Genomic DNA, 16,203 nt, shown 5'->3' with positions numbered 1-16,203 from the left:
ATTACACCCATGTGATACTCACAGAGTATTCACTTAGGCTAATGTAATTTCCCTTTGTGGTAGCCGGGGTGATGCACAATCAAATCTGTTCTCATTTAATCTTATTTTGCACTCAGAACCGCTCGGCCTGCTGTCCGGCGGCCCTACAGAGTTATTGATCTATCGCCTAATGAAGCACCAAACAGCAGAAAAGCCACTGATCCTCTTCTGTTTACCCCAGGAGGGCTGATTGTGTTGATGTTTTTGCTCTCTTTCCCCCCAAATGAACGACAGCTAGAGACACATGAAACTCTGGCATGACAAAATCCCTTTTATCTTCTCTACTCCTGAAGTCTTGTTTTACTTGACAAATCAAGTAAAACAATGATGTCTTACTTGATGTCTGATGTCTAACTTGTAGTAGACATCAGGGCGAGGGCATACATTTTAATAGAGAACAAAATATATTTTTATATAACTGAAAGGAAAAGTAAGAGAGTAATTAGCATCCTTCCATCTTGCTTATTTTGCAGCATTACTGCAGACATTTCTTAGATTTGCTTCGCTGACTTGTCAGTCCCATGTGTGCCTCATTCCCATAATGCATCTGGGAGTCACGAATCTTGAGTCTGTCTCATGATTCACTCACTCAGGTGATACCAGGCACTGTAAAGACGACATAACCCCTGCTGAGTCCATCTTTGAAGCGCTCCTCATGTTTCTTTCAGCAGAAAAGCAGAAAAAAAAAAGTAGAGTTTGCAAGTTAAGAAGATGACAAATATACAAAACTGAGAAAAACTCATCGGGATCCAACTTTAAGTTCAGGAATAAGATTGTAAAGCTGCTCTAGTGGCACAGTCAGATACCGGATTACAGAGGTAAACAAACATTGTTGAACACCAATATTATTATCTCTTTTTTAAGTAAACATCTCTCCATTAATATAATATTGTCATTATCTACAAAGTATCAAGTATAATAGTATTAGTAATCACACTGCAGCTCTTTCTGTAGCTGCGTGCAGAGAGCATCTGTATGAGGATCCACGTAAGTGGAGAGTCCAGAGAGTGTGCAGTCAGATCAAATAGCAGTTGCTATTCCAGAAGTTGTGTCCATGTAGGGAGGCTTCTATAATCTGCTCTAGAGCAAAGCACAGGAGCCCTGAGAGACCGTGGAAACAGCCAAGGAGAATATACAGGCGTATGACATCTTCACTGTAATTTACAGTATTTTCTACAGGCATGTAAGTGGCGTGTTTGTATCTATGTGTCGTGCGGCAGTGGGTTTTTTTTCTTTTCTTTTATGAGGATTTGATCTCAGTATATAAAAACAGAAAGTTCTTGCAGAGTGTTGTAATGGCAAAAGTCGACACATGATACGGCAGCAGTGTCAGAATCCATATGGTGAAAGTACCACTGATGAATGATGGGTAGTCAGAGCGTCCATCTTGATTTGATCACAGCGTTTCTTTGGGCCTGTAAATAGAATAGAAGGCTGAGTTATTGAGCTTTACTCTTAATGTAGGCATATTTTTCTGCAAACAAAAAACCCCCTAAAAATAACATATCTCAGATTGAGATGCTGTTTGTCTTGGAATTGGAGACTTAAGGAGAGCGAAATGCACCCAACACACGATTCATGGTCAAACATCCACAAAGCATCACCTGACATATGAATGATGTCAAAATTGCAGACAATGTTTAGGGAGTTTAGATTTTTCTTGCAGTGTAACCAGCTAAAAAAAAAACATATATACTTTGCAAACATCAAACTAAGTCCATTTGCCTTATCAGAAAGAAATGTAAACACTGTGCAATAAATATTTTTAGGATGAAAGTAGAAGAACTCACCACCTTCCAACGAAGTGACGAGTCTCCGGTGATAATATGTGCTGGCTACCATGCGTACATTTTGAGACGTTTTATGTGGTTTCGCATTACATTTAGGAAAATTTACAACTTAGAACCTCCGTCGTGATAAAAGTTGATATAAAAACTGGTGACTTTGGAGTCATTTAGAGGTGATGCAGAAAAAGCTTGAGCATGAGATGACCTCTTTTTGGTTCAGAAAAAGCATCATGAGGTTCGTTCCTGTCACTTTTGGTCCCTCTTCTGGCTGAAATGAATGCTGGGAAATGTCTCAGTTGCATGTTATTATATACAGCCTTAGATTGGTTTCACACCTAGGTCAAGGTTTCTGCTAAGATGATTTAGCTGACCCCGGATCCGCTGGGCCTGCGCCGCCTCTCAAAGAAACAAAGTAGCCTCTACTGAAATTAGACACAGCCCTCCTCCCAACCAATCGCCAAAGTCAGGCCCAGTGGCTGTCACATAAATCCCCCACAACAATTTACATCAGTTTATCTGTCCGGAGGCTGGCGCTCATTAAAAGACAGCGACAAAAGATTCAACATGCTGCTGCCGTCAGCAATAAACCTTCGCGCTCACCTTCAGTCGCCGCCATCAATCATGCTGTCGGCTAATTCCGCAATTGACTCCTGTAACAAAGAAACTAAACGCAGTATGAGAGCGAATAATGGAAGATAAGGTTGTGGCATGTGAGGCTTTGTGTCCAATTCAAGCTGAAAGGGGTTTTTTTTTCTCTCTTTCTGCCCCAGCTGGCATTTTGAAGGAACATTGCTGAGAGAAATGACTCAAACGGCTTGTCTTCCAAGTCATTAAACCACAAAATGATGACAAGAGAACAAGCTCCAGCTTAAAGGGCACATAACAACTCTTTTGCAGGTCCTTTATATTGTGTTCTTTGTTTAGAAAGTTTTGTCGGAAAGTCAAAGTCCCTAGAGGCTGATAATTCCTTTCAGTGTAATTTAAAGTTCTAAAAAAAATTTAAACATGCTAGCACGTATCTAGCTTGTGTTTAACGGCATGGGTAAATGTGTGACTTTAAATAACTGAACTTTTCAGCAGTTACTTTCCAAAGCCTTTTTTTTTTCACAACATCTTTAAAGCCTGGACTTTGTCAACTTTATTGCATTTTCTGAAAGGACTGAAACGGCATGCGGTGGGGGAAGTCAACTCGCTGTGATGATAACTGACTTATGTCACACTTAGTGGGCTTTGGCGCACGAAGCTGTGTTATAATAATGACAGGTGGTCTTTGCTATCAGTCTGCCAAACAATTAAAGGCATAAAACACATGGTCCACCTTGGTGTGGTACATCTACATTGAATCACATCATGCTTGTTATTATTTTTTATTTTTGAGTCTTTTTTGCAAGGGTTTCCAGGGAAGTTTGTTGAAACAGAACAACTTACTGGGATTCAGTGGAGGTCGATCGCTTGGAAGCCGCAATATGAAAAAATCTAAACTGACAAGGTGTTTAACCCTTCAGATGGAGAGATGTTTGCCACACACTTTAAGCATGAGTTTCTCTCCACACTTCCTTTGGTTTCATAATGCCGACTTAAATTTTGAAAGCCCATGACACAATCTCACCAGGAGGTTGGTGAGATTGTGAAGGACCAGGGTTTCATCTTTGCGGTTTTATGGTGAAACTGTTTTCTAAAAAAGGTTTATGCATCAGCTAATGTATCATTCTCAAAATGATCTCCACCTAAGTCAGGGCTCCACCGACTTTTATTTATTTATTTTTTGTTTTGTTTTTGGCTATGGTTTATAATTGTGTGACATGAGCGCCAACTTAAAGACAGCGATTATGGCACACGTTTGCGACTTTTGCGCATTTCGTACAAGCGCTCCTCAAATGTTGCTGCAATGATCTGTAACATTACTAAATCTCATGTTACATTATGCGGCTGCTCAGTCTGTGTTGGAAGAGATACACTTACCTCAGCATACCAAGCGCTTGGAGTATCTCCAGTGGCAGAGCAGTGTTACTCCTTTTCTGAGTAATTCAGCTATTATTTGACCTCTTAAATTTAGTAGCATGTTTATAAAATATATATATATATATATATATATATATATATATATATATATATAAACAGATGTTCCCCAGAGGTTCAGGAAAGCATCATCAGAAACTGATGTTGCATCAGAGTTAGCTTAATGCTATATTACATCACCTTTTGATCAACATATTTTTCTTCTTTCTTTTTTTTTTTTTTGCTGCAGCAACCTATGACTTGCCAACTTAACATGGTTTTATGATCCACATCTGCAGCCTCTCTAATCAGTCAATACAACGGAAGGTTTCACGCACTTGTTGTGACTTTGGGGTCACACATTTTACGGCACAATCTCTGGCTTCTTTCTGTCTGTTTTAACTTGGATTAATTCACGCCGTCCTCGGCCTGCCTTCGTTCTTGCACCTCGATTCCCGTCGGGCACTCCGGGTTCCTGAGAGGAGCCAACATCTGCATACGCCTCCAGACACGCTGCTCGGAGCGTGACTGAATTGCTAAATGTCGGCTGGCATCATCTGGCTGTGCAGCGGCCCGGAAACGTGTGGCGGCGCAACAGCGACACGACGCAGCCCTCCACGAAGCCGCGGCAATTAATACGAGGGTGAAGACAGATGGTTGCGTCAAAGCGAGACTGCCAAATGCCGCACCAATTGTTTCTCTGATAAGTCGGCCCTCTTTGGAACCACAGGTAAAGCTTCGTGACATCGCTGTTCTGCTGTTTAGGCGTCATTGTAAAATTTGTCCTAAGATGTTAGATGCCTACTTAAAATTGTCAAAATACATTGCTGGCTATTGGTGAAGCAGGTGTTCTGACTTCTCTCCTCCATGTGTTTTAGATCCTAAAAATATGTTAAATTGAGGGAAATGGAGCAGAGAGTACAATGGCCTAAAGACATGTCCTAATTTTCATATTAAATTGCTGCCGGTGCTTGTTTTCAGGCAGGAATATCCTTCCTGGAGAAGTGGGTTTAAAAGGTTGTTGTTGTTCTGCCCTTTAAATATGAGTAATATTATTATTATTAGTAGTAGTATATCAGTTTGCTTGTTGGTAGAGGAGCATTATTGTCTATTATCATATTTCACACTTGCTCTCATTCCAGCTCAGATCAACGCATCTACTGTATATCTCACTGGCATCTTGCACAGGGTTTACACACACCCATATAACACCCCGACACACAGTGGACCAGAATAAACAAGCTAGGCCTTTTATCCTCTGAACAAAGACATAAATCAGCAGGTTTAGGCCCGGACCTCGCTCTACAGGCCGATTGCTGGTCTTGCTGTCGTCAGGGTCTCTGGCTTTAAGCCTATTAATCCTCTATAAAGAAGAGAAGGGGTGATACTGAACTGACTTGCAGCTCAAAGCGAATTTGGTAACGGGAAAGACTTTTTTTTGTTTAAAGGATAGTTTTATAAATAAGTGCATTCTGCCACAACCGGCTCTTTCAGGCCATTCATGATTTTTTATGATCCGAAATGAAAGTGAGTTTAATGTAGACAACGTACTTTACCAATGCTACAGTCATTTCAGCCTTCATGTTAAAGTCTTGCTCTCTCTCACAGACATATTTTCTCCCTTTGACTTCATTTCAAACACTGTCCTGATTCTAAAGATAAACAACTTGAGTTTTCTTAGGGCACTAAAGAATGTTTTGGTCGCTGTGACTTGGAACGGTGCATCTGCATAAGAGGAAGGATTTTTGGGTGTCTGACTAGCAAGTTAAAGGTTAGAATTGGACAAGAGGAAAATTATCTGATATGAATAACCAGCAAATTTCTCAGAGCATTCCTGGGATTGTATTAGATGATAAAAAAAACAAAAATATTCAACCCATACTTCACAAATGTGACCAAATTATGTTCCCCCAAGAAGAATATGAACTTAATTTTAGTAATTTGATGATGGCAAATTGTTATTTAATCCTGGTTTTCCACTTTTATTTTTCCTTCATCAAATTTCAAGTTGCTCTTTAAAAATAGTCGCATGAACCCAGAAGGTGTAATCTATTTGCAGTGAAGAAGAAATATCGTTTCCCAAATTCATGAATCAAATGCGATGGTATTTTTAAGAAAAAAATGGAAGTGAGTTCAAGAGGAAGGATGTTTTCCCCAAAATGTTTTCATTTCACCCGAGTTTAGAGATCCGGGTCTCTCTGTAGAGGTGGTGAAGGTGTGAATGCAAAGCCACCGAGAGGAAGAGCAGTCAGATGGGATTCCTGCATTCTGGGACCACCTGTTGTTCTCCGCAGCGCCGCTCGCATCGTCGCCCCGTCACTTTATCGCCTGTTAAAACGCAGCGTGAGCTCAGGGTTTCAACCTGCTGCTTCCAAGGGAGCTCTGACACAACACAGTGACGTCACTTTGCACAAATTCATGACGAGGAGTTTTAAAATCTGTCAGGAATTATTTAGACATGATTTTAAATAACTTTCCCAAACGTCATTACGCCGTCATTGTAATAATAATAATAATAAAAGAAACAATTTAAAATTTAATGGAAAAATTTAGCGTCTGTTCTGACTCAAATTAAGCTTTTTTTGTTTTTTACAACATTGAAGCTCAAATGTGAAGAAGTATTTCATTATTATTATTTTAGCAGATCATTCTATTTCCTGTTTTGAAATACATCTAAAGATTAAATGGCTTTTTTTTTTGCTTCATAAGTTTTTATGTCTGAATTTAGAGTATCAAACATACTAAAATATATAAACTCAATATATTTTGGTGTCTTCAGGAAATCAGTTGAACATATCTATTGCAATCTATTTCTACAGCTGCTTGATTGAACATGTACTCCACCAGCTTGCTAAACACTTTAAACCACCCAAAATAATCACACAGTGACAGAAATCAAGGAATCACTAAAGCACATGTATTGCTATGAAACAAAAAGTATTTACAGTATTAGTCATCAAAAATAACATTTTTATTGGTGACATGCTGAAAATGCACTGTTTTTAATAGTGAAGATCCAAAACATTTAACTGGCAGCATATAAATTAAAGACAACAACTGACCTAAGAAGGAATAACAGAAAATCATGAGGTGCTTTGCAGGCTCTCTTCAGTTGCTAGGCTGCAGGTTTAATCGTTTTATTTGAGTCTTCCCTCTTGGTATATAATTATAATTACCACCAATTACCAATTACCTGGACACATGTACTGAAAACCAAACCATTTCCTAATGATGCCGTAAATTGTGAAGCGTACAAGTGGCGACGCTTGTAGAAAATGTTTTGAATTTGCATGATGTTTTGCCGAAGCAGTGAATAAATCTGCACAGGCTGCGTACTGTGAGCCGTTACTGCGAGTTCACGCGAGCAGGCCTTGAGTGCAGCATGCGTACCTAGTGTTTGTGTGAGTGTTGAAGACGGCTGGACAGGATTTCTGAACAGGTGTTTGACTAAGGTAGCTGGAGACCACAAGGTCAGCCATGAAGGCAAACTATTCTTACGCTGGTACAGAGTCATAAATACTTGACTTATTATAAATAAATTGCAAATGCTTGAAATGCTGGCCGTGAGTACTTTTATATATGTGCGTTACAAAGTTGAGTCATGTATGATAGAGTTATTGGCTCTTCTTTATACAGACTGTAAACGTCTAATGGAAAAGTTTTACATCCACTTGATATTCTAATTTATTCTGCCCTTTTACTGAAAAGGTTTTGATTCAAGTTGGTTTAATTTACAAAAATAATCTCTCTTTCTACCCAGTGTGTCCCAGTTGTTCCCTTTTTAAAACATGTTCCTGTTTTAAAAGAGCCTTAGCAGTGACTTTTTTTTTTTTTTTTCGCCCTGAGGATGTAAGTGTACCAGCTCTTTAATCAATTGAGCATAAAGCTATACATCTTTAATGATAGCTAAATGTAAAAGTGGCAGACAGGCCTCTGTTTAATGCAGCTATGTTTAAACCAGAGCAACATTCAACCAACACTCGTCTTTAATTAGACCAACCGGCTCAGACCGAAGGTGTTAATTAGTGAATAGATCTACGGTGGACATTTAGAATTAAATTTAAAGATCTCATTGTCTGTTTTGCAGATCGTTTATGTAATAATCTATCTGATTAGCACAAGTTTAGAGGTGGAGTTATTTTACTGTCAATGTAGATTTGGACCTGTAATTGCAAAGATCGCCTTGATTTATCTGGGGTAAGACTCTGGTCTCATCAGATCAGTCTCAGAGGACAGACACACACACACACACACACACACACACACACACACTGAGTCAGCACTGTGTGTCTAAAGGGAATGATCAGCTAGGAAGAGACAGACTGTTTATGTATGCTTTCCCTGTTACTGGGTTAATATTAGGAATGGTGTTAGACATATCATCACTGTTTGGTAAGATGCATCGCCAAAAACATTTGCGATAAAAAAATATTTTACTTCCAAATCACTTTTAAAAAATATATAAAATTAATCCCACCTCACATTAAAATGTTTTTGCGACTTACACTTTAACATACTATGACCAATGCTGTCGTTCCATTTTATGTAATTTTTTTTAAAAATTCGCTGTCAATATTTATTCGCACAGTCTGCTGTGGTTGTAGCTGACGGATTTGAGTTACGCTGTGACAAAACTAAAGCCTTACGATGCTTTAGCGAACAACCAGAAGCATACTTCCTCCCTTAAATTGTCTCGTTTTATGTTTCTGCAGTTATATTCACAATGTCCTATGTTACATTGAGAACATAACTTCAGAAACAATGTCTGTTATCCATGCGCCCTGGTTAGTAAAGTGCATATGTAAGGAGTTGCTGTTTGAAATCAGGGTTTAGATTAGTTGCCTACATATTATCACTAACTGTTATAAGGTTTAAAATAAACTTTAGTCTTAATATGTTGAGTATAAGTTGCTAAATTGAGTAATTGGTAGAGCTTTACCACGTTGAATACTCTAACAACTCCTCAGAGAAATCAGAAAGTCAAGCTAGTTAATTTAAGCTAGCTCAGCTTTATTTGTAGGAGAGATTTTTAAACATTGCACTGTCACCCTCTGACGTCTGAAACTCGTAAAACTCCTACATCTTCCTGAGACTACAGCCATGACGTCTTCCAGCAGCTCGGCGGCTGCGTCATCCCTTTGATAGGCAGGCGAGCGAGCGACATCATCAGGAGCCTGACGCCTGTTCTGATGTGAAAGAGGAGGTTGGGTGTTCGTGTCAGCTGTATTGAGGGTCAGTAGCCCTGATCTTTCTTTGGGCGGCGGCGGGGGACGCTGTAGTTATGTGAGGCATTCAGCCGAGCCACCATGACCTCATTTTACAAGATGGACCTGCAAAAAAAAAAAAAAAAACAGGCTAAGCTAAGTCAGACCGACAGGAGTGGATAAACAGGAAGGAAGTGAAGACAAGATGAAGCAGTGGCTTCACGCTGGTGGACAACCGCAACTAAGACAACGAGGCCGGAAAATGTCAAAGACGTAAAACTACAAGACTGATCCCTTTAATGTCAGTGAAATAGAAGCTGGGTGTTTGTTGGTCAGCTCTTGTTGCTTTGTAAAAACACAGAGACTATGTTTAAACTCAATTCATTGTTTTCCATTTCAAGAGTAATTAAACACTTTACTCCGGTGAGATCAGTGAAAGGTCGACCCTTTTATAATTCCTTTGTTTTTCTCCCCCCCAACAGAAATCTTATCTGATATTCTCAAATCCATTCCTTCCTTTCCCCCTGCATCGCCTTCCTGACCTTCCTCCCCCTCTTCCTCTGTCTTGTACTTTTACAGTTCACCTCAGGAATCCTGCCTTCTCAGCTGTCCAGTGGTGTCCCATGCCAACCCAATTTAGCCTCTGCCACCTCCGCCTCTTCTTACGCCTCCTTGTTGCTCCTTTAGCTCCTCAGCCTCCGTCCTCAAACACCGCCTCATCTTTTGGCGAGGGATGGGTACGGGGGTCTGTGGGCTGGATTAGCGGCCTGTCTAAATTTGGTCATGCATGACAAACGAGCCCAGCACCTGCTGGTTGGACAGACGGCCTCTCCTCCTCCTCCTGAGACCCTTACATCAAATTACACTGGAGCCTGGGAATTCCTGTCAGTCCGCACGCTAAAAGTCTCTTTAACCTTTAAAATAAAAAAAATTGGGAAAGATGTTCGGCATGGTTCAAACTTGAAAAAAATATTACTTATACTGCTGGAATAAGTCAAAACTATCCCAAAAGCTTTTTGAGTTAATACATACTGTATGAAAATACGATCAACAGACAATAATTTGGACTTTAATCCGAAGAGTTTCACATTATTACAATCAATGCAGCGAGAAGGTCTTGGTTTTTATACATCGACAATCAAATTGTGTCCATCAAACTCATTTGACAGAAATTATGGGATTTTCATGATTTTCCTTATCTTAGAAGTATTTCCTAAATTTAATTTAGTTTCGCTAAAAAAAAAACTCTACTTCATCACAATGGCATATCTGACTTGTATTTTTGTGCCATTCAAAGATACTTAAAGATAAAATACGTGACTTTCAACAAATAGCGCCACATCTTAAAGATTCTACATAAACAGCTCAGGAAAACATTGAAGACACCCCTTACAATGACCAATTTCTCTGATTTAACTTTTTATAGGTATACGTTTGAGTAAAATGAACATTGTTCTTTTATTCTGTGAACTACTGACAACATGTCTCCGAAATACCAAGCAAAACGTTAGTATTTATTTGCAGACAATGAGAAATGGTCAAAATAACGAAAAAGATGCAAAGAAAACAAGTTCATGTTCATTTAGAAACAACAATACAAATGTTTTAACTCAGGAAGAGTAGAGAAATCAATATTTGGTGAAATAATCAGGAGGTTTTCAATGGGATTCAGCGCAGTGGGCTCTTCATTTTTTCCAGAGCTATATTCTCCATACTGTGTCTCCCACTTCTGTGGATATTATCAAAATTTTATTCAAATTGACCACACTGACTCAATAATAACATTAAGTTATCTCCGGTTAAATATGCAGATGTGCTCTGATGAAAACTAATTTAAAAACAATTTACGCTAGTAGACTTTGGATAGGACTTTGAACTTTCAGCCCAAGATGGTCAGGAGATCATTACTGATGAGGAAAAAGAAAATAATGCAGCAAAAGTAGCTTATGCTTTCCCGACGCAGTAGCGCATTGTTAACTCCACACCCTGCATCCCAATAACGTCAGTATTCATGACACGGTTTTGATGTTTTGCTCCTGTTCAGACTCAAACGAGAGCTTTCAGATGTTTAGTCTTTGTTGTTTAACCTGTACAATTAAAAATGTTTGACTCACAAATCAGAACAATGCTGCCAGTAGTCCTGTCAGCTCTGCAGTTCAGCTAAATTTGAAAACAAGAAAAGAAAAAAGCTTTTCTTCCTGTACTGAGAAATGTTCTTTAACCTCCTGATCCGTTGTCGTCTTCCGTCCCGTCACTTTGATCTGTCACCGCGAATATATCTTTTTTTAACTTTCCCATGCGCCCTGTCTCAATGAAGATGCCAAGTAGAGAAACGAGGCTACAAACATACACCCAAACGCCATGTATCGACGCTTGGCTTTTTTGATTTCTGCATTTCCCCACAAACCCTGTTTCAGCTCTAAGTAATACACGCCGTGCGCCTCACTCCACCCACACATTCATTTCTTGTTAGGCATTCAGCTCTTGCACTTATTCCGCTTCTACTCCCCCACATTCTCCAAACACTGCCAAAATTTCAGCTCTACAGTAAAATCAAAAAAAGCCCAACCACGTCCACAGTCTCCTGAATTTGAACTTGCATATCCTGTTTTCAGATTTAAGCTAAACACCATGAAAGCCTCTTAGAAAAGCCATTTAGCGAGTGATTGAATGGTCTAATGCACATGTGTCAAACTCAAGGCCCGCGGGCCACATGTGGCCCGCTACGTCATTTTATGTGGCCCTCTCCCCCCACCCGTTTTACAGCCCCATTGATTGACTTAAAATACGAATTGTCTACAAACTACATCTCCTATAATGCCTTCCGATTGCTACCACCCAACATTACGGCTTCTCGCCACTAGAGTGCAGCAGAGTCACCTCAAGCTGATTATTAATTTTCCCAGCAAATAAAACTGAAACATCGACAAGCTAACAAGCTAAAGAGCGAAGTCCCGTGATGTTTCAATCGAGGATTTTTACCGTCTACTGCCCCTGATTTGATGCCGCAGCTTCGACTCCATGCAGGTCGTGTTTTGTCCATGTTTGGAAGCACCTATCTGTGCGAACAGATGTTTTCAATAATGAATTTAAACGAGACCAAGACCAGATCGCGAACCTACACGCCATTTTGCGGGTTGCCACAGAATAGAACTAAAACCAGACATGGACGAACTGACAAGGGGAAAACGGTGCCAGACATCCGGCCAGAAAACATTGGTAAGTACGAACAAACTAAATTTAAATAGAATGAATGTAAAACCTGCCCTGCGACAGACTGGCGACCTGTCCAGGGTGTACCCCGCCTCTCGCCCGGAACGTAGCTGGAGACAGGCACCAGCGACCCTCCCGACCCCATTAGGGACAAGGGTGAACAGAAAATGGATGGATGGATGGATGAATGTAAAACCAAAACTCAGTATACTGGAATATGCATATAGTTTATTGATTTTGCTTGTTTGTTGTGTTTATTTACACAACACAACACAATGAGGATGTGTGTGTGTTGGTGGCGGGGTGAAGAGGATCAGCTTTGTGTTCAAGGACAGGCAACATCACCTCATTGTTTTGTTCTTATGTGAAATACATGTTCGCTGTGTAATAAATAACGAACAAGTTTTGTGAATGAAGTTGAGGGTTAATATCAAAACTTGTTTTTATTCTTTGTCTGCTTATCTTTAAAGCAGACAAAGATTAAATTTCCCAGCGAATAAAACTGAAACATCGACAAGCTAACAAGCTAAAGAGCGAAGTTTAGCTGAGCAGTTTAAAAATACTGAGCATATTTTTAAACTGCTCAGTTTAAAAATATGCTAATTTTTAAACTGAACAGTAATTTTACATCCATGCAAACTCAAATGTAATATTTAAAACTTGAATACATAAAATCAGTTATTTAATAATATGAGGTGTTTAATTTATTTTTAACATTGTATTTTCATACATTTATGCTAGGGTTGCCCAAGTCTAGTTTTCCAGACCCACCACTCTGCAACTTTAGATGCGTTCTTTCTCTAACACACCTGGATCATTGACTCATTCATAGGCCTCTACAGAACTGAGTTGCTGCTAATGAGGGAAGTCAACTTTTTGTCTGGGGTATGTTTTAGCAGGGACGCATCTAAAAGTTGCAGTCTGGAGGACTGCACTTGGGCATTCCTGATTTATACCGTCAATGTGGCCCGTTGAGGGTGGCCAATATGCTGAAGTGGCCCTTGGTGAAATTGAGTTTGACACCCCTGGTCTAATGGAACCAGTAAGCCGTCACTTATGTGCACGACTTTATGCAATTAGGCAGTTTCAGACAACACAGGAACATCACTACATCCTGCTCAGTTTATACAGATAATGAACTAATAAGTAGAAAATGTAGAATTACAAAGACACAACTTCTGCTTATTGCTAAACACAACACACAGGGCAGAAAATAGCTAGATACTTTTTTTTAGAATAACATTTCTGATTAGGTTTCTCCTCATTTTCAACTTTTTCACTGTTGACACGCACTAGAGACACCATCACATTAAAAATAACCTCAGATCAGGGTTCCCCCCAGTGTATTATAAGCCTGGCGGGCCACCAGGCTTTACTTATGTCCCCACAAGGCTTTGCATTGCTTATTTAAGTCTTTTAAAAATGTTTGCATTTTTTTTATACTTTATAGTTGGTGTTCAGGTATTAATCTTCCAAAAACACATAATTATCAAGTGATATTTTCAAATTTCCCGTCTGCTTTAAACATTTTTTAACTCAAAAACACCATGGGCCGCTGCATGAATGACTGCCGAGCGCAACAACCACCAGGTTTAGCAAGTTTTCTGGGGGAAACCTTGCAGATTATACTTTAGTAAATAGATCAGGGGTCTCAAACTCCAGTCGTCAAGGGCCGCTGTCCTGCAACTTTTAGATGTGCCTCTGCTGCTCCACACCTGAACAGAATAATTAGGTCATTAAGGCTCTGGAGAACTGATCTACACTAGGAGGAGGTAATTAAGCCGTTTCATTCCAGTGTTTTGTACCTGTGGCACATCTAAAAACTGCAGGACAGCGGCCCTTGAGGACTGGAGTTTGAGACCCCGGAAATAAATCCTTTGCCAAAATTCACACTTTAAGTACTCTCTGTCTATTGTAATTTAAGGTTCAAGCCGATCCATTAAGCCAGAATTATTCTTATCTATAGACTGCGTTGCTCTGAGGCAAAGATTCCCAACATAGTGTGAAGCTAACCAGGGAAAAATGATCACTTTGTCAGTTCTTTCTTTGCGGCTCGCCTCCTTATGTTGGGGTGCTTTTCTGCAACTGGAGGTGAGAGATGAAGGACGATTACAGTTAAAGATGAAGGACATGTACATTTTCCCCCCTTATTTCTTATTTATAATGAAATGATTTATATTTTAATGAGAAAATTGCCTGAAAATACGCATAGTGTCGACAACACCTGCATAGTGGAACTGAAAACGGCTAAACTTTGGGTGTCATGGTCTAATACACATGTCAAACTCAAGGCCCCGGGGCCAAATCTGGCCCGCTGTAGCTTTTCATGTGGCCCTCTAGACTCAAAATTACATCAATAAGTCCTTCCAGTTTTTCACAAATCTGCAAAATTCTCACAAAATCAACAGATTCTCCACATTTTTTTTTTCAGATTTTACAGTAAAGTTTCTCAAAATTGGTCAGAGACATGGAGTTTAAGTGACGCTGCCTCAGCTTTACTTGATGTCAAGTTATCGTCTGTAACTGATACGGCGAGTAACAAAAAGTCACATTTAACACATTAGACCAAATATCATAAAAATTCCTTACAAACGTTTCTAAATTGGCACCACAAAATCTGTAATGTGATTTTTTTTTTTTTTTTTTTAAAACACTAAAACAATAAAAAAAAATCTTGGAGGAACATCTATTTATTGATAATTTAACAGTTTATTTAGTTTTATCAATACATCCTGGCACAACTGGCCCTTTAAGAACATTCAGATATTTGATGTGGCCCAAAATGAAAATTAGTTTGACAGCCCTGGTCTAAAATATTATGTGTTTGAATTTGGATCAAGCTTGTAAAATCTTCCCCAAAAGGCCGGACTTCCTGAAATGTTTTTCAAAAACTAGTAACAAAAAACACACAAAAACAATTGTTGCTTATTGTGTTGCGAGTGGTGGTGAACAACTTAAAACGCTCTCAAAGCCTTGGGAAGTGTTTGTAGATGCTTTCTTGTCTTTGACATTCTTGAGAAAAAGTTTGTAAAATTAAGCTATAGCTTGAGCCAGATCGTTCAGCTCAATGTTGTTTTTTAAACAAGGTGTCCTTAAAAAGTCTCAAATTCATAACTTTATTAAAAGCATCAATCGCAGCTCTTAAATTTTGTGGTGACTTTTTCATCTCGTGCATATCATAGTTTCACAGGATGTCTTCATTGCGCTCTGTGACTTGTGGCGGTTGAAGCTAACACTAACTGCTAACATGCTAACATGGCTAACACCCTTACTAGCTAGCTAGCTTTTTAAAAAAAAAAAAAACTTTATTTATTATAATAAACAACAATACAATTGTACTGTGAACAAAACTCAGGAAGATAATAACAATAATTTACCAGGGGGAGCATAAAATAAAGCAAGAAGACAAGAAAACGACAATCAATATAAATATGTATAAAGGAAATAGCACAAATTGTGATATGTGTGCCAGATGCTAGCTAGCTTTTTGTGTCTATCCGGGGTAATAATGGGCTTGACACACAGGGAGCGACGACTGACGGCGACAGGTGAAAGTTGAAACAAGACACACCGAAGTCGCAAGCTCACGTTTGCACATCTACGTTTACGAGCACAAACTTCCCCGTGCGTTAGCGTCTTTCTTTTGTATGTAATCTGGACTCTGAGTCTGTAATAAATCACTTATTATTATTGAGAGGCAACGCTGCGTGTCGATTCTTTTAAGCGGATATTTATCGCCAGTTGGCCGGAGGACGTTCGTTTTCACTTCCGCTACCAACTCTTAGAAGGCAGGATACATTCTGTGCAAAGACAAAATAAAAACTTTTAAGGTCGGCACCATGGGAGGGAATATGCAGTGGGAGGATGAGAATAACAAAGACGCTGCCAAGAGCCGCAAACAGGCAGCAGACATTTAAATATTTTTGCTATGCGTGATTGTAATGCAAAACCCATCTCCTATG

The 16,203-nt window shown here is 39.4% G+C and overlaps 1 protein-coding gene and 1 long non-coding RNA gene across 2 annotated transcripts in view; one reads left to right on the top strand and one right to left on the bottom strand.

Annotated features, from left to right (window-relative positions):
- Window positions 1-16,203, top strand: part of actn3b (actinin alpha 3b) — a 32,811-nt gene that overhangs the window by 4,550 nt on the left and 12,058 nt on the right. The window lies entirely within an intron of this gene.
- On the bottom strand, window positions 8,814-10,123 carry LOC114157306 (uncharacterized). The gene is made up of 2 exons (XR_003598120.1): window positions 9,613-10,123; window positions 8,814-9,154 (listed from the first exon to the last, which is right to left on the bottom strand). It is a non-coding gene; the product is annotated as an uncharacterized LOC114157306 (long non-coding RNA).

The sequence above is a fragment of the Xiphophorus couchianus genome, chromosome 14 (genome assembly GCF_001444195.1).
Source record: "Xiphophorus couchianus chromosome 14, X_couchianus-1.0, whole genome shotgun sequence".
NCBI classification, from domain to species: domain Eukaryota; kingdom Metazoa; phylum Chordata; class Actinopteri; order Cyprinodontiformes; family Poeciliidae; genus Xiphophorus; species Xiphophorus couchianus.
Note: the sequence above shows the minus strand (reverse complement) of the source record. Positions and strands in the feature narration are given on the sequence as shown.